Here is a 19,092-nt window from a genome sequence, read left to right as displayed (position 1 = left end):
AATAACTAAATGTCTTTGGATAATAAAATAAGTTCTAAAATGTATATGTATAACAATCCCTATGTTACCATACCACCAGTGTGACCCCGGGTCCTTGAAATCCAGTTTTATCGGAAAATAGCTGGAAAAAAAAGCAAGCAGCACAAAGTACTTCTAAGGTACAATGGCATAGATCAAAAAGGTACTAAGATGGGGTTCTAATTATTAGGGATCTGTTTAAGATAACAATGTATTGGTCTGTAGTAAGGCATTGTATATATGGGAACCTAAATGAACATATTATACTTAATATTTAATCATCTAGACACAATAGAACAACAGTGAGAGTCCTTATAGATTAGGTAATTATCTGACTGGATCCGTGATTCCCCCACAAAGTTACAGATCAATAAACAGTATAATAATTACAAAGATAACATAAGATTAACATTGAACTAAACTTCATGTAAAAAAACAGAAAAGCTGCAAAGGAGAGCCATAGCATGATTGGAGCCCATATCCCTATTATTCAAGCCGGTAGACCGTCATTAATACCCAATATTTCAGCTATGATAAGCACAATTGCAGTAATTGCATGACTGAGAACAAAAAAGTCAGTGCATGGGATCAAAGTAAGTTATCAAGTACGTGTGGGGAAGATGACTTACGGAAAATTTCCTGGCTGATTTAGCCAACTCCAGCCTTATTTTTCCTGCTAGCACTGTGATGCTCAGCTCGCCCCCACCTCATCGGCTTGCAGAGCAGATTTCTGGTGTATATAACACCAAGTTGATGAGCATTACCAGACTTCCGAAAACCAAGGAGTCCTCCGTGTGGCTTGGAAAAATGTCCGATCAGAAGGGATTGATTGTGTGGGGCATTGCCTCCAGCTAGTGCCATACATGTCTCCCTCAATGAAGTGCGGGTCCGCGAACCAACAGGACTCCGGTCTTGTCAAACTGAGGGGTAAGAGACTGAGGTGTGATGCTGATGCGGTCAGAACTTCATCGCGGCCTATCAGCCACTCTGTGCACCGAGGGGACATCTTGGTGAGGGCTAGTTGGGTTATCTTGTTGTACATTTTATCTGCCTTTGGTGAAGAGTTAGTCTGTGTCATGTCGTCTGGGCTAACTTCACATCTCTTGGCAGGGACGATGAGCACCTGAGATGGGGCTAGGGCAGACCTCTCCTGTAGAACAGATGGTGGGTTTATGGAGAACCATTCGTCAATTAGTTTATGTAGACTTTGAAAATGATTGTCGAGTAGCTGAAGCACTGCTTTCTCTAGCGCCTGTCTTTCCATGTCGTAAATTGTCAGAGTGAAAGGGGTGGTAAAGGCGGTTAGGCTTGAATTTGTTAGGTTGGGACGAGTGTCTTTTTCAGTGTGCTTGGTCCAAAGATAGTTTATTCACAGAAAAGAAAAGAAAAAACTGTTTCATAGAAGCATAGAAGCCGCTAATACCCCGGTTTATTACTTGTGGGGGGGGGTGTTGAAATCCTCCACGAGGGTTGCCGCAGGCCTCAACACTTCAGATTAGTTTTTCTGGTGTGGAAGTCGGCACATTTCTGGTATCAAAATGTTCAGCAGAATCTGAAGAATCCACTCAGCAGTATGTATAGATTAAATGGCTTCATAGACAACTGATATGTGGCAAATTATCAGTTCTCCCCACACAGTAACCAATTTTGCAACCTCTCAAGGTGCCCGTCTGAAGACACGCCCCCTTGTAAACATATTTTTATTCATAAAAATAACAGTGCCCCACACATATCATCTGCAATATATCTGTCTGACTTTTTAAACTTGTCTATGAAAAACCCAACTTAACGTAACTTGTCACAAATGGAAGTAGCAAAAAGCAACACTTACTGAGGGAATCATGATCAATATTATCCCTAGTTATTGTCATACCAAACTTAAAATGTTTCTTCAGTAACAAACTGGCAGTCAACAGAAAACTGTACATTTACATATTGCTGCATCAAGTTAAAACTTTACACAGGGATGATGATTTCTTAAAAATACAGATTCTTCTGGTGTTCAGCTGGACTGTGTAGTCAAGATTGTTAAGATGGTACTGAAAATTTAAAGGGACATTTATTCAAATGCTGCTCTCTAATATGGTTGATAGAAAATGTTTAAGCACAGTGCCTCTTTTGTGATGCCAGAAATGAAGTAAAATAATGTATAACTTTCTTCAGTGTGACTGGTGGGCTTGTTTTTGGCTGGATATTTTGGACCAGCCTGGATCACATGATGACAGTGCCACACGCATATCATCTGCACTGTTAAGTTGGTTTCTGTCTTTAGTTTTTAATTTGGTTAGCGTAGAAAAACCAACTTCACACATGTAACTTGTAAACGGAAGCAACAATAAAATACTTATTTTACTTAAGAGGGGATATTCATTTGAAATACTGATCCAAAATGATGACAATGTTGATAATTTGTGCCTGATCCTTAATGTATTGTCACATGTGAGATGGAGCAGCTTATTTTCTTGTTCAGGTGTTAAATTCAGAGATTTAGGAGTCTCAAAGGCAAAGGGATCTTTGACCCTGTGTTTTTCTTTAAAAATAAAAATAAAATTTCTGTTCAGGAAAGTAATAACTGAAGCTGGCAGATAAAGTAGATATACAGGGAGTGCAGAATTATTAGGCAAGTTGTATTTTTGAGGATTCATTTTATTATTGAACAACAACCATGTTCTCAATGAACCCAAAAAACTAATTAATATCAAAGCTGAATATTTTTGGAAGTAGTTTTTAGTTTGTTTTTAGTTTTAGCTATTTTAGGGGGATATCTGTGTGTGCAGGTGACTATTACTGTGCATAATTATTAGGCAACTTAACAAAAAACAAATATATACCCATTTCAATTATTTATTTTTACCAGTGAAACCAATATAACATCTCAACATTCACAAATATACATTTCTGAGATTCAAAAACAAAACAAAAACAAATCAGTGACCAATATAGCCACCTTTCTTTGCAAGGACACTCAAAAGCCTGCCATCCATGGATTCTGTCAGTGTTTTGATCTGTTCACCATCAACATTGCGTGCAGCAGCAACCACAGCCTCCCAGACACTGTTCAGAGAGGTGTACTGTTTTCCCTCCTTGTAAATCTCACATTTGATGATGGACCACAGGTTCTCAATGGGGTTCAGATCAGGTGAACAAGGAGGCCATGTCATTAGATTTTCTTCTTTTATACCCTTTCTTGCCAGCCACGCTGTGGAGTACTTGGATGCGTGTGATGGAGCATTGTCCTGCATGAAAATCATGTTTTTCTTGAAGGATGCAGACTTCTTCCTGTACCACTGCTTGAAGAAGGTGTCTTCCAGAAACTGGCAGTAGGACTAGGAGTTGAGCTTGACTCCATCCTCAACCCGAAAAGGCCCCACAAGCTCATCTTTGATGATACCAGCCCAAACCAGTACTCCACCTCCACCTTGCTGGCGTCTGAGTCGGACTGGAGCTCTCTGCCCTTTACCAATCCAGCCACGGGCCCATCCATCTGGCCCATCAAGACTCACTCTCATTTCATCAGTCCATAAAACCTTAGAAAAATCAGTCTTGAGATATTTCTTGGCCCAGTCATGACGTTTCAGCTTGTGTGTCTTGTTCAGTGGTGGTCGTCTTTCAGCCTTTCTTACCTTGGCCATGTCTCTGAGTATTGCACACCTTGTGCTTTTGGGCACTCCAGTGATGTTGCAGCTCTGAAATATGGCCAAACTGGTGGCAAGTGGCATCTTGGCAGCTGCACGCTTGACTTCTCTCAGTTCATGGGCAGTTATTTTGCGCCTTGGTTTTTCCACACACTTCTTGCGACCCTGTTTACTATTTTGAATGGAACGCTTGATTGTTCGATGATCACGCTTCAGAAGCTTTGCAATTTTAAGAGTGCTGCATCCCTCTGCAAGATATCTCACTATTTTTGACTTTTCTGAGCCTGTCAAGTCCTTCTTTTGACCCATTTTGCCAAAGGAAAGGAAGTTGCCTAATAATTATGCACACCTGATATAGGGTGTTGATGTCATTAGACCACACCCCTTCTCATTACAGAGATGCACATCACCTAATATGCTTAATTGGTAGTAGGCTTTCGAGCCTATACAGCTTGGAGTAAGACAACATGCATAAAGAGGATGATGTGGTCAAAATACTCATTTGCCTAATAATTCTGCACTCACTGTATGTGACTGTATAGCTTCCTTCATTGGGTTCAAATTATCTTCAGTGATGCTGTTTTCTTCTATATGTAGTAAAAGAGTTGGGAACATGTAGTAGTTGGGGTGTTTGACTTGCAATCTAGCTTTCCAAAGTTGTAAGTGTTTCTTAAATGCTTTGACTTCTTTACAGTGTCTGAATAAGTCATTTTCTTTCCCTTGGAGTTAAAAATTTAGTTCATTTAGACATGAAAAATTATCTGATAAATATGAAAGCTCCATTAACCAGTTATCATTAAACAAATTGGCCAAATCAGATTGTTTTTTCCAGAAGAAAACAAGGAATTTCCTTCCTTAGCTACAACCCCATGACAGCCATCGAACTTCAGTATGATAGAGTAGGTGGGAATGATCAGCTCCCATTTCTAAACACAGTCTTTCGAACAAACGGTCCTAACCACTTTAATGGCATCTTTCAGAACCTCACTTAAACTGTGAGGAATACCCTTGGAAGCCAAAGCTTCACGGTGAAGAAAACAATGATTCCAAATTATATTATCTGCTGCCTTCAATATTTTCCTTACAACACCACTTTTTCTTATTGTCATATTTGCAGCTCAATCCGTTGTAATTCCCTTGCAGTTAGCCCAATTTAATCTGTATTTTCCAACTACACAATCATTTAGCACTCCATATACAGTGGGGCAAAAAAGTATTTAGTCAGCCACCAATTGTGCAAGTTCTCCCACTTAAGAAGATGAGAGAGGCCTGTAATTTTCATCATAGGTATACCTCAACTATTAGAGACAAAACGTGGAAACAAATCCAGACAATCACATTGTCTGATTTGGAAAGAATTTATTTGCAAATTATGGTGGAAAATAAGTATTTGGTCAATATCAAAAGTTCATCTCAATACTTTGTTATATATCCTTTGTTGGCAATGACAGAGGTCAAACGTTTTCTGTCTTCACAAGGTTGTCACACACTGTTGCTGGTATGTTGGCCCATTCCTGCATGCAGATCTCCTCTAGAGCAGTGATATTTTGGGGCTGTCACTGGGCAACACGGACTTTCAACTCCCTCCAAAGGTTTTCTATGGGGTTGAGATCTGGAGACTGGCTAGGCCACTCCAGGACCTTGAAATGCTTCTTGAAAAGCCACTCCTTTGTTGCCCGGGCAGTGTGTTTGGGATCATTGTCATGAAAGACCAAGCCACGTTTCATCTTCAATGCCCTTGCTGATGGTTGGAGGTTTGCACTCAAAATCTCACAATACATGGCCCCATTCATTCTTTCATGTACACGGATCAGTCGTCCTGTTCCCTTTGCAGAGAAACAGCCCCAAAGCTTGTTTGGTTGCAACTCAGCATTCTCTCGCCTCCAAGCACGACGAGTTGTGTTTCTACCAAACAGTTCTACTTTGGTTTCATCTGACCATATGACATTCTCCCAATCCACTTCTGGATCATCCAAATGCTCTCTAGCATACTTCAGACGGGCCCGGACATGTACTGGCTTAAGCAGGGTGACTCGTCTGGCACTGCAGGATCTGAGTCCCTGGTGGCGTAGTGTGTTACTGATGGTAACCTTTGTTATGTTGGTCTCAGCACTCTGCAGGTCATTCACTAGGTCCCCTCGTGTTCTTCTGAGATGTTTGCTCACCGTTCTTGTGATCATTTTGACCCCACAGGGTGAGATCTTGCGTGGAGCCCCAGATCGAGGGAGATTATCAGTGGTCTTGTATGTCTTCCATTTTCTCATTATTGCTCCCACAGTTGATTTCTTCACACCAAGCTGCTTGCCTATTGCAGATTCAGTCTTCCCAGCCTGGTGCAGGTCTACAATTTTGTTTCTTGTGTCCTTCGACAGCTCTTTGGTCTTCACCATAGTGAAGTTTGGAGTGTGACTGTTTGAGGTTGTGGACAGGTGTCTTTTATACTGATAACAAGTTCAAACAGGTGCCATTAATACAGGTAATGAGTGGAGGACAGATGAGCCTCTTAAAGAAGAAGATACAGGTCTGTGAGAGCCAGAAATCTTGCTTGTTTGTAGGTGACCAAATACTTATTTTCCACCATAATATGCAAATAAATTCTTTCCAAATCAGACAATGTGATTGTCTGGATTTGTTTCCACATTCTGTTTCTCATAGTTGAGGTATAACTATGATGAAAATTACAGGCCTCTCTCATCTTCTTAAGTGGGAGAACTTGCACAATTGGTGGCTGACTAAATACTTTTTTGCCCCACTGTATGTCAGGGTTTTTTCCCTGCTTTGTTTGCCATGTGCTGCTGGCAGCCATTTTACTCACCTCTCTTGCTGACTCTGGTGCATAGTGTGTTATGCTGCTCATTTCCTGCATGCCCTTTTATGGCCAGACTGGTGTACATCATCCATGTGAGACAGGTTACAGTCTCAGAATTGTGATGTCATCACTTATTATTTAAAGGTTCAGTATGCTTTGCTCTTGTGTTGTCTCAGACCTGTATGTGAGAGTTCCTATTCCTGTGTATTACCTGGCTGTCTGACGTACCTCCTGGTTCCTGATCCCTGGCTTGTTCCTGACTCTGCTGTTCTCCTTGTTCCTGATTCGGTTAGTCTGACTATTTGCTTTGGCTCCTGACTCGGCTCGTCTGACTACCAGCTCTGGTTTGACTCCTGGCTTGTTATTTGACTTGTAGACTTTTTTTTTTATTATTTTTTAATAAAGATGTGATTATTTTTGCACTTCACGTCTCAGTCTGATTCCTGGCACCCTGACAATATATATCTGACCCCGTTTTTTTTGTTTGCAATGTCAAGCAACACAGTAAGTCTTGCAAAAAAATCCTCTTTCCATTGATATCTTACATAAACCAGCAGAGTTAAACAGTTAGAAATATCTGTGCTCTCATCAAGTTGTATAGCAAATTCCTCTGCAATGAAAGATATTCTCTGAGCTATGTTTTTTTTTTGTTTGCAATGTCAAGCAACACAGTAAGTCTTGCAAAAAATCCTCTTTCCATTGATATCTTGGATCAATTTGCACTAGCCCTGCAAACCCTGCTGACTCGCACTGCACATTTGGACCAAAGTGTTCCGCAAGTTATGGCTGCTCCTGTTTCCGCTGCTGCACCTAGTCCTACCAGGAGCATGTCCGGTTCTGCACCTCTACCTCAGCGATATGGAGGTGATCCTATTCAGTGCAGAGGGTTTTTGAACCAGGTGGGCATTTACTTTGAGATGTTACCTCAGGCGTTTCCCTCTGACAGAGCTAAGGTGGGATTTCACATCTTGTTACTCTCTGACACAGCTCTTGCCTGGGCTAATCCCTTGTGGGAGATTAATAAACCTGTGATTTTAAATGACCTTGAATTTGTGGCCTCCTTTCGAAGGGTATTTGATGTTCCGGCTCGCTCCTCCTCTGCTGCTAAACGACTCATGTCCATTCAGCAAGGTACGAGATCTGTTGATCAGTATGCCATTGAGTTCCGTACGTTTGCTGCAGAGGTAGGTTGCAACAATGAAACCCTTGTTGCCGCCTTCTTTCATGGGCTCTCTGATGCGATTAAAGACGAAGTTGCTGCCAGAGATTTACCAGAGGATCTCGAGGCATTGGGTGTCTTTTTTTTATCCTAATTGACATCAGACTCAGAGAGAGGCCCTCTTTCAAGGAGCACTTGTGGAAGCCACCTGTTCCGTTGTCTCCTACGTGTTCGTTCCCGCCCATGCCTCCTGGTCCCGAGTCACCAGGTACTGCTGAGCCGATGCAGTTGGGATTCACGCGTCTCTCCGTGGTGGAGAGGGCCTTTAGGAGGAGGGAGGGGCTCTGCCTCTATTGTGGGCCACCTTTTGAAGTCTTGTCCTACACGGCCGGAAAAACACTCACACCTAAGGTCCTGTCGGGGGCAGACCTTGGGTGGTTTATCCTCGCCCCTGGAACCGCTAAATGAGAACCCTTTGGTCACGGTTGTCCTTTTCTGGATGGACTCCTCCATAGTCACCCAGGCTCTTGTTGACTCCGGTGCTGCGGGCTATTTCATTGACAGTGCTTTTGCATGAAAGCACTCCATTTCTGTTTTGCCTCGGTCCATTCTGCTTGCTATTGAGGCCATTGATGGCAGGCCCCTTCAGCCCGCACTCGTTACTCACGAGACCGCTCCGTTATCCATGGCTGTTGGGGTTCTCCATTTTGAAACCCTCCAGTTCCAGGTGATAAATTCTCTGCATTTTCCCTGGCTCCAAAATCACAATCCCAGTCTCGACTGGCGCAGGTCCGAAATTTTGTCGTGGTCTCCGCAATGTATTTCCACTTGTCTTTGGAAACCAGTTAAAGTCTTGTGCACTTCTTCAGTATCTTAATTGCCAGAGGAGTACCGAGAGTTCCTAGACGTTTTTGACAAGGTGCGTGCCGGTACGTTGCCTCCTCACCGCTCTTTGTGCCATAGACCTCCAACCCAGAGCCATTCCTCCTAGGGGCCGGGTTTACCCTCTGTCTGTTGCGGAGAATTGTGCTATGGAGGAGTATGTTGCCGATGCTCTGTCGCAGGGGATAATCTGCTAATCCTGCTCTCCTGCAGGAGCTGGCTTCTTCTTTGTGAAGAAAAAGGGTGGCGAGTTAAGACCATGCATCGATTATAGGGGTCTTAATTGTCTTACTATTAAGAATGCTTACCCTATTCCGCTCATTACGGAACTCTTTGACTGCCTCAAGGGAGCTGCTGTCTTTTCTAAACTTGATTTGAGAGGAGCGTACAATCTTGTTAGGATCAAGGAGGGCCACGAATGGAAAACAGCATTTAACACCAGGAGCGGGCATTATGAGTATCTTGTAATGCCCTTTGGCCTATGTAATGCTCCTGCTGTTTTCCAGGAATTTATTAATGATGTCCTACGAGATATGTTGCAACAGTGTGTTGTGGTGTATTTAGACGATATCCTCATACACTCACCCACGCTTGAGGCTCATCATTCTAATGTTACATTGGTTCTTCTGAGACTACGTGAGAACGGCCTGTTTTGTAAACTCAAGAAATGTGAGTTCCATCAGACTCAAGTAACCTTCCTAGGTTATGTTATCTCCATTGCAGGGTTCTCCATGGATCCTGACAAGTTGTCTGCAGTTCTGCAGTGGCCTCGCCCAGTTGGTCTTCGGTCTATTCAACGTTTTTTGGGGTTCGCCAATTACTATAGAATGTTTATTAAAAACTTTTCTTCCTTGGTCAAACCTATCACAGACATGACCCTTAAAGAGAATGATCCACTCCATTGGTCACCTACTGCCATTAAGGCCTTTGATAGTCTTAAGACTGCCTTTTCTGGCTCTTCCTAACCCTGTCCTGCCTTTCGTTCTTGAGGTTGATGCGTCTGAGACTGGAGTAGGTGCCCTCTTGTCTCAGTGTCCTACGCCTGACAGTTCCTTGCATCCATGCGGTTTCTTCTCTAAGAAATTGTCTCCAGCAGAGTGCAATTAGGAAATTGGCGACAGGGAATTACTGGCCATAATTTTGGCACTCAAGGAATGGAGGCATCTTCTCGAGGGTACTAGCATTTTTTAACTTATCTATCTGAAGCAAAACGTTTGTCGCCCCGACAGGCAAGATGGGCACTCTTTTTGTCTCGGTTTAATTATGTGGTCTCCTACCTGCCTGGTAGTAAGAATGTTAGGGCTGATGCCCTCTCTTGACAGTTTTCGCCTCTGTCCACGGAGAAGTCTGTACCTATTCCAGTTATACCTCCTGACCATATTTTGGCTACCATACGTACTAATATGACTTCTTTCTTGGGGGAGGAGATCCTGGCTGCACAAACCAATGCACCTCCTGAGAAACCTAGTGGTAAGTGTTTTGTTCCTGAGAATCTTCTAACTAAACTTTTGCAAACTTACCACTATCGTAAAGCCGCAGGTCACTCAGGCAAGAACCAAATGATTTGGTCTGTCACTTGACAATTCTGGTGGCCAGGTCTTCGTTCTGATGTTGCTGCGTATGTTGCCTCCTGCTCAGTTTGTGCACAGAATAAGACTCCTTGACGTCTTCCTGTGGGTCTTTTTCAACCTATTGCTAATGGTGAGCGTCCTTGGACACATCTTTCCATAGACTTCATTGTCGAGCTCCCTGTTTCCAATGGCAATACGGTTATCTTTATGGTGGTTGACTGTTTTTCTAAAATGTCACATTGCATTCCCTTGAAGAAGCTGCCTACCGCTCAGGAGCTTGCTTCAATTTTTGCCCGGGAGGTCTTCCATTTACATGGGTTACCCAAGGAGATAGTGTCGGACCGATGTAGCCAGTTTGTCTCCAGATTTTGGCGTTCCTTTTGTGCTCAAATGGGGATCCAGCTTTCCTTCTCCTCGGCATATCACCCTCAATCCAATGGGGCTGTGGAACGGTCTAATCAAGCTCTGGAACAGTTCCTCCGTTGCTATGTCTCAGATCACCACAATAATTGGTCTGAACTGTTACCATGGGCAGAGTTTGCTCGTAATAGTGCTATTAATGCTTCCTCCAAGTTATCCCCGTTCATTGCGAATTATGGGTTTCAACTATCCTTGTTGCCCGATTCATTCATGTCTCAGGGTATTCCGGCTTTGGAGGAGCATCTCCGGCAACTCCATTCCACGTGGGTGCAGATTCAGGATTGCCTTCATCGTTCTATGCAGCAACAAAAGTTCCAGGCTGATCGTAGGCGTCTGCCCACTCCTTCCTACCAGGTTGATGACAGGGTTTGGCTGCCCTTCCGCAACTTGAACCTTCGTGTGCCTTCCAATAAACTGGCTCCCCGTTATGTTGGTTCTTTTCGAATACTCTGACGGGTCAATCCTGTGGTTTACGCTCTTGACCTTCCTCCTGCAATGCGCATCTCCAATGTTTTTCATGTCTCCCTCTTGAAACCATTGGTTTGTAATCGGTTTACCACTGTGTTGCCTCATCCCCATCCTATCTTTGTTGACAACCATGAAGAATATGAGGTCAGCAGCATTATTGACTCTCGTATGTCCAGGGGCCGCGTACAGTATTTGGTTCACTGGAGGGGCTACGATCCAGAGGAGCGTTCATGGGTTCCCTCCTCTGATGTTCATGCTCCCGCCCTCCTCCGTGCCTTCCATGCCCGTTTCCCCAATAAGCCTTTTGTCCTTCCGCGGGGGAGGGGTCGTTGAGGGGAGGGTACTGTCAGGGTTTTTTTCCTGCTTTGTTTGCCATGTGCTGCTGGCAGCCATTTTACTCACCTCTCTTGCTGACTCTAGTGCATAGTGTGTGATGCTGCTCATTTCCTTTTATGGCCAGACTGGTGTACATCATCCATGTGAGACAGGTTGCAGTCTCAGAATTGTGATGTCATCACTTATTATTTAAAGGGCCTCTGTTCAGTATGCTTTGCCCTTGCGTTGTCTCAGACCTGTTTGTGAGAGTTTCTGTTCCTGTGTATTACCTGGCTTGTTCCTGATTCCGGCTCGTCTGACTATTCGCTTTGGCTCCTGACTCGGCTCGTCTGACTACCAGCTCTGGTTTTCACTCCTGGCTTGTTATTTGACTTGTGTACTTTTTAAATTATTTTTTGCTTAATAAAGGTGTGATTATTTTTGCACTTCTCGTCTCAGTCTGATTCCTGGCAGCCTGACAATATATATCTGACCCCGTTTTTTTTGTTTGCAATGTCAAGCAACACAGTAAGTCTTGCAAAAAATCCTCTTTCCATTGATATCTTACATAAACCAGCAGAGTTCGACAGTTAGAAATATCTGTGCTCTTATCAAGTTGTATAGCAAATTCTCTGGCACATTGTAAATTAGAAACCAGCTTGGATTCAAATTTTTCTGCAATAAAATATATTCTCTGAGCTATTGTTGTATCACTAAAAGGTATACTTTGCAACTTGTCTGAAAGCTTACTATTGTAAATTGTACTTACCATATTAAAACTGGCTGGGAGAAGAAATCTTTCAGCAACTGTGTAGGGAAGTTTTTCCTTTGCAATGCAATACACATCCAAATATGATGCCATTAGAGCTTTCTCATTAAGAGTAGTTGATTTTTTAAGAAACTGAGATGATAACTTTAATTCATGCATCTTTCCTTGGAAATATTCTATGGGTTTACCAGCCATGCTTGGTTTCTAAGTGCCTTTTTAATTTTGAAGGTTTCAAACTTTCATTTGCAAGTATTTCAGAGCAAACAACACACTGTGGCTTGTGGTCTTTGCTTGTTCATAGTGGATAAATCCATACTTAAAATATTCTTCTTTATACTGTCTCGTCCACTTTTTTTTATTTGGCTGGGAGTCCATTGGAGGATGTCATGGCTTCATCTTCCTCCTTGTTAGAAACATTTTGTGTCGGTTTCTCAGTCTGTTTTTCTTTTTCTGGATTAGATGAGACTGATGGCTGGTCATATGCTTTTCTTTTTTTATAACAAATCAATCTATTGTTTTTGTTTAGTTGGAGTGAAAATTTTCCTTTGAATGAACACACTATATTCCCAATCTACTATGAAAATATTTCAAAGACTTCCAACTGACTGTTCTACCTGACTCTGGTCCTGAATATGCTACCTAATAACAAAAACATAAATGGAACTAAGGTCAAGTAATACAGCAAAATATATTGCTTCTAAATATTATAAGAGCAAATGCAGATACAATATTTTTTTTATTTAAAAACTGATCTGTATATGGATAAGGATTGTAAATTGTAAGTAAAACTGATGGTATATAAATGCATACTTTCTAGGAACATATGCATATAAGTGCATTTCTATCTGTATCTATCTTTTTTGTAATTTAGGAGCCACTAAGGAAAATAGATTTTGATAGCAGATAAGAATCATAGGCCCAACAAGTCTGCCCAAAATTTCCTAAAAGTATAAACGTATCTAGTTCATATTATAGCTTTATGCTTATCCCAGGCATTCTTAAAGTCCCCCACAGTGTTTGTCATTACCACCTCTTGTGGAAGTTTATTCCATAAATCAATCACCCTTTCTGTAAAGAAGTGCTTCTGCAAAATACTTACAAATCTGTTAATTTTTTGTTGTTGATGCATCTAAAAGAGGGCATTTTAATATGTATTTAAAAGTGAAAAGGTCATATTGCTTTATTTATAGAAAAAAAAACTTAATACATATTATTAAAATGCCCTTTTTTTAGAAGAAGCAACAGCTTGTGCTGGTGGGGAAGTGTTAACATCCACAAATAGAGATTGGTTAGTCTTCTTTATTACCCAATTAACTTTTATACCACAAAGTTAAATAAAAACATGCCCTTTCTGATCATTTTTAAATCAAAATAAACTCTAACTTAACCTTTTAATGCAAAAAGTATTTTAACTTGTTTAAAACAGCCCTCTCTTATATGCATGGTAAATGTTTAATATGCATGCCTTCAGATATAGCGTAGTCTTGAGGAAGTCGGCAAGACCTGCTCTATTCCAGCACATGTATGAGAGTATGTAAACGACTGGTAGAAGGGGATAAATGTAAAACTAGCTAACATTTTATGGAAGATCTATATAGGAAGATTTTTTGGTGGGATTTTTAATGTTTGGATTTTTTCTTTGGCCTTTTCTTCCTTTCACTAAGAGAGGGATAAGACCATTCATAACTTCTAAAAAAAAAAATGATATCACCCCTTTCTAAAATCAGAATACTGTGAAATATTCAACTCTTTCTAATATTTTATGGATAGGTAATGTACTACTCCTACTCATAATTTCCATAACATGGAAGAGGATGCAAAGTGGAAAAAAAACTAAACTTTCTAACAGTTTTGGTTACTTTTACAAGTAAGATATGTGTAAAGTAATGTTAAAGGGACGGTCAAGTAAAAAAAAAAACTTTCATGATTTAAATAGGGCATGTAATTTTAAACAACTTTCCAATTTACTTTTATTACCAATTTTGCTTTGTTCTCTTGGTATTCTTAGTTGAAAGCTAAATTCTTATACATCGAAGGCCACCTCTAATCTTAAAGCATTTTGACAGTTTTTCACCACTAGAGGGCGTTAGTTCATGTGTTTCATATAGATAACATTGAGCTAAGGCACGTGAAGCTCCTAAGAGCAAGCACTGATTTGCTAAAATGCAAGTCTGTCAAAAGAACTGAAATAAGGGGGCAGTTTGCAGAGCCATAGATACAAGGAAATCACAGAGGTAAAAAGTGTATTAATATAACTGTGTTGGTTATGCAAAATTGGGGAATGGGTAATAAAGGGATTATCTACCTTTTTAAACAACAAAAATAATGGAATTAACTGTCTCTTTAAAATGCCAGGTGTGTAAAAAGAAGTCGAAACCGTGTTCAGAACAGGACTGCAATAACTCAGCACTAAAAGTGGTAAATGGGTGATTCCCAGGCATATGGTCTATGTCCCTGTTCAACAATGAGTACCACGGGAGTTATCTGTGTCAACCTATAAGCGTCAACACACCAGAATGTGCTCATCAAGAAGCATTTCTTGCTAAATTTAAATTAAACATCAAACACTTTTCAGAAATAAGTGTCTATGCACACAGGGCCAGATTATCTGGTTTTCTCATATGTTTTCTCATATTAAAAGTTGAAAGTAAATGCAAAGCGCAATCGCGATTTACGCTAGAATGATTACGGTGACCTCAGAGCTCTGGTTAACTGTTTTGTGAAACAAAAAATTGTTACAAAACACATCAAAAATACATTATGTAAAATTACACTCATAATAACTATCTAAGAAAAATTATTAAAAATAATATTGCACAAATAACTTATAAGGGCTCAGATGTATATATATATATATATATATATATATATATATATATATATATATATGTTTATATGTGTGTATAAATGTGTTTAAATGCTTATATATGTATTTACAGACATATACACAAATACATTTATACATATAAAGACATATATAGAAGTACATTGAAGCCCTTTGCAGTTAAGTAGATGAAAACATGTAAAATCATATTTACGCATATTTTATATCTAATAAAGTGTTATACTGTGTATTTACTGAATGTATTTCACATTCCAACATTCTGCACATAGCAGAATATGTTCTATGTATTTCTAAATACATATTCATATATTTATCTGTATATATCTATACCTCTATATAATATTATTATTATCTATATATAAAGGTATAGATTTATGTTTTACCAAAATACTATCAGTTTTATATAGGAATATGCGTTTATGAATAAATAGAACATTTTCTGCTATGTGTATAACAATGGAACGTGAAATATTAATATTTTCATGTCGGATTAGCACACTTGAGAATATTGCTTGTGATACAAGCGCAACCTGACATGTGCCAAAAACTTACTTTTATCGCAAATAGTGCTCCACTCGTAATCTGGCCCTAAATGTTTAATAACGCTGTGGGCATTTGATATGCATTAAAGACCATTTTTTAAAATAATAATTTGTTTAAATTATTGGCGCAAAATACCCCCTTAATTATGCTAAACTGGCACCATTATTTCAGCATTGGTGCAACAGTGCTATAAATTAAATATATATATATATATACATACATATATATATGTATACTGTATATATATATATATATATATATATATATATATATATATCCCTATTTATGCGTGAGTGTGTATATATATATATAAATGTGTGTGTGTGTATGTGTATATATATATATCTATATGTATGTGTATATATATATATATATATACACACAAACACACACAGTAAAAGGTAGGGTAAGTGCACTCTCACAAACAGTCACATGCCAGGGTGCTAAGAAGCAAGTAGATAATGGATATAGTACAAAGCACTCGCTTGTCTTGAGAAGTGTCCAAACTTAATTTATTTTATGTGATGTTTTGGGGGTTCACCCCTTCATCAGACCAACAAAAATGAACAATACAGCAAACAATATAAAGGGGTTTGGCCCCTCCCACTGACAAAAAAAATGCCAAAGAGGTTACCATGGCAACAGCTACACAATAAATAAAGTATAATAATAAAGAAAACAAGCGAGAATATACAAATGAATGTACATATCCCATACCCACAAGTGAAAATATATATAGAGTGAGTACATTGATAATACAACCATCATGAAAGTGCCCCCAGAGTATATATACAGTATAAGCAACATGTATGCAGAAATATAAAAATACAAAAATAGCTATAGAGCAGACTTAATCATGTCAAACTGCCATGGCTATAGGACAGACTATTCATATCTCAAACATCCCCACTGCCTAAACATAATTAATACAGGGCAAGATTAATGATATATCACAGTGTTGGTGATATAGCGTAAAGAGCTAAATGTATCATGTAGGAGATAGGCATACAGATAAACGTATCAGCGCCAAACAACTAGAAGCGGTGTACTTACCGTGGTAAGCACAAGAAAACCGTTGGGTCAATTACAGAGGTGCTGCAGTGTGTTAGGCTTAACGGGAGAAAGCACACGGCCCCAACGTCATCATGATGTTGCGGTCATGCCTCTGGTGCGATCGTAGCATTGGATACTATGTGTAAATGCTAAGTGTTATTGTAATATTGTATCAAGGCTATATTGAGAGAGCTAGCAACAAGTGCACAAATGTGTAGTGTTACTTCACTTCATTAAACAACTTCTTACGCCATGCCTAAAAAGCAACTACTTCCAATTTGAGAAGAACTACTATCTCCAACTTACTGGGACGGCCATGGACTCCAACATGGCACCAACATTTGCTAACCTTTTTATAGAGTATGTAGAGGAAGAAGTTTTACAGATATACCAGAATCCTAAGGTAATATTTTACCGGCTATATATTGATGACATCTTGCTGATATGGAGGGATGGAGAACAGACCCTTAATGATTTGATTGACACATTGAACAACTCTAATTGCCCTACTAAGTTGAAAGTAACAGCGAGTAAAACCACTATTGACTTTTTGGATCTACGAATCTTTAAAGAGACTAACAGACTGGGCACTACATTATTTCAGAAACCTACAGACAGGAATTCAATTCCACACGCCACCAGTAGCAGTAGTCATTCCAGACCACTGATAATGACTATACCAAGGGCACAGATGCTACGAGTTGCCAGAAACAATTCCTCGGAAATGCAAAAAATGCTACAACTGCAACAAATAGAGGAGAAATTTGCAGCCAGAGGCTATATCAATGAGGATATTAAGATAGCGCATAGAACAGTTGAACTAACCTCACAACAAAAATTGTTGTCAACTGTGAAACAGTTGACACATTGAGGGTTAACTTCATCACTACATACTGCCCACAACTTAAAAGTATGGGGGTATACTAAAATAACATTGGCATATAGTCAACAGCAACACATCGCTACCTTATGAGAAATACTACAAACTGGAAACTCTGTGACTGGGTGTCACAGATAACCTATAGGAGGCGCTTACTTAACAGGTGGTGTGGGTGGCCCTAGTGTGAATGTGTAATAATCATCACATATGTAAATAAAAACATAACTAAAGTACAAAATTACTATAGAATATAAATTGTTAAAATCATATATAAACTTAATTGGAAAATTAATATGATATGTAAATCAAAAAATATATAATAATAAAATAAAAATGCAAATGTATATATAAAAATACACACGTTGTACTGGAAGATGTCCAATATAAACGGTGCAAATAAAAAGTCCCAAATAAAGTCCGTCTGAGAAAGGGAAAAGTGGAGAAGGCAGCTCTCAGTCTTCACTTCACAAGTGATGTAATTTTCTTATATGGACAACTGTAAAAAACAGAAACAGAGGCGCCACATGTGTAGATCAATAGATACCAGGATGTATATCTGGACAAGACACAGGATACTCACAAACGTGAACAGCAAACCAGCTGGCTGTGTATACGAATCCCCGTCGTGATGTCCTGGAGAGATGGATGTCCTGCAAGGCAGTCCTTGCCTGGATAGTGTCCTAGAGGTTGGAACAAGGGAGAAAGGCTGGACAGCCTTTGGGTTACTTGGAAGAGATTGATGCACACACCAGACTTAGTGAATCATAAAACTAGCATTTATTATACAGAATAAAATCGCCAGTAATGTAGCACATTACAGCTGGTGTGTTAAAATCAAATCTCTTATGGTATATAGAGAAGTAAAGCGACGCGTTTCTCGGGAGTGACCCCGTTTCCTCAGGCTTGTATGCTCTATCTATGTCTTAATCACCCTTAAATAGGCCCAAGTAACCACATGTTCACAATAAACACTCCCCTTCCTTCCTTTACTTAAACCAATCAGAACCTTCCTTTCCCCCCACTCCCACTTGTTGCAGTAATTAGTTATTATTTACTAGATAAATTTGTCATTGACAATATACTGTTTATTCCCTCTTATTCTTGTTATATATACAGATGATCTTGAGATTTATTAACAAACTTGTTTTTGCGATCGTGTAGAAAGTTACAACCGGGATTATATAAACAAATCATGTCATGTGATGTGTGTCTAACCCACCAATGATAACGAAGAACTATGGGGCTTGTCTTAAAATCTGAATCCGATTGGTGGGAGTCTATTTAATCATAAACTACATTTCCCATGATTCCTGTGAACTCGTTTTGTGTGATCATATAGAGAGTTACAACCGGGATTATATAAACATGTGATATTTACCACCAACAATAACGAAGAACTATGGGGCTTGTCTTAAAATCTGAATCCGGTTGGTGGGAGTCTATTTGTTAATGAACTACATTTCCCATGATTCCTGTGAACTCCTTTTGTGGGTGTGGACCGCACCAGTTTTGTATCCACCGCCATCAGCATCACAGATAATGATTTTCATTGCTCAATACAGGTACACACCCAAAAATCTGATAGGTTGGTATGGCGTAAACACACTAACGTCAAGTTAACCAACCATGTTCAATATACGATCAATAGTGGACTCTATATTATGCCCAAATAAGTTTAAATATCCAATAATTATGGCTATATGCGTGATAACAAATATGTATATA

The 19,092-nt window shown here is 39.7% G+C and overlaps 1 pseudogene; it reads right to left on the bottom strand.

The window, feature by feature from the left end:
• Positions 1-2,177: 2,177 nt before the first annotated feature.
• Positions 2,178-12,421, bottom strand: LOC128636377 (protein FAM200B-like; annotated as a pseudogene).
• Between the last annotated feature and the right edge of the window lie 6,671 nt (positions 12,422-19,092).

The sequence above is a fragment of the Bombina bombina genome, chromosome 7 (genome assembly GCF_027579735.1).
Source record: "Bombina bombina isolate aBomBom1 chromosome 7, aBomBom1.pri, whole genome shotgun sequence".
NCBI classification, from domain to species: domain Eukaryota; kingdom Metazoa; phylum Chordata; class Amphibia; order Anura; family Bombinatoridae; genus Bombina; species Bombina bombina.
Note: the sequence above shows the minus strand (reverse complement) of the source record. Positions and strands in the feature narration are given on the sequence as shown.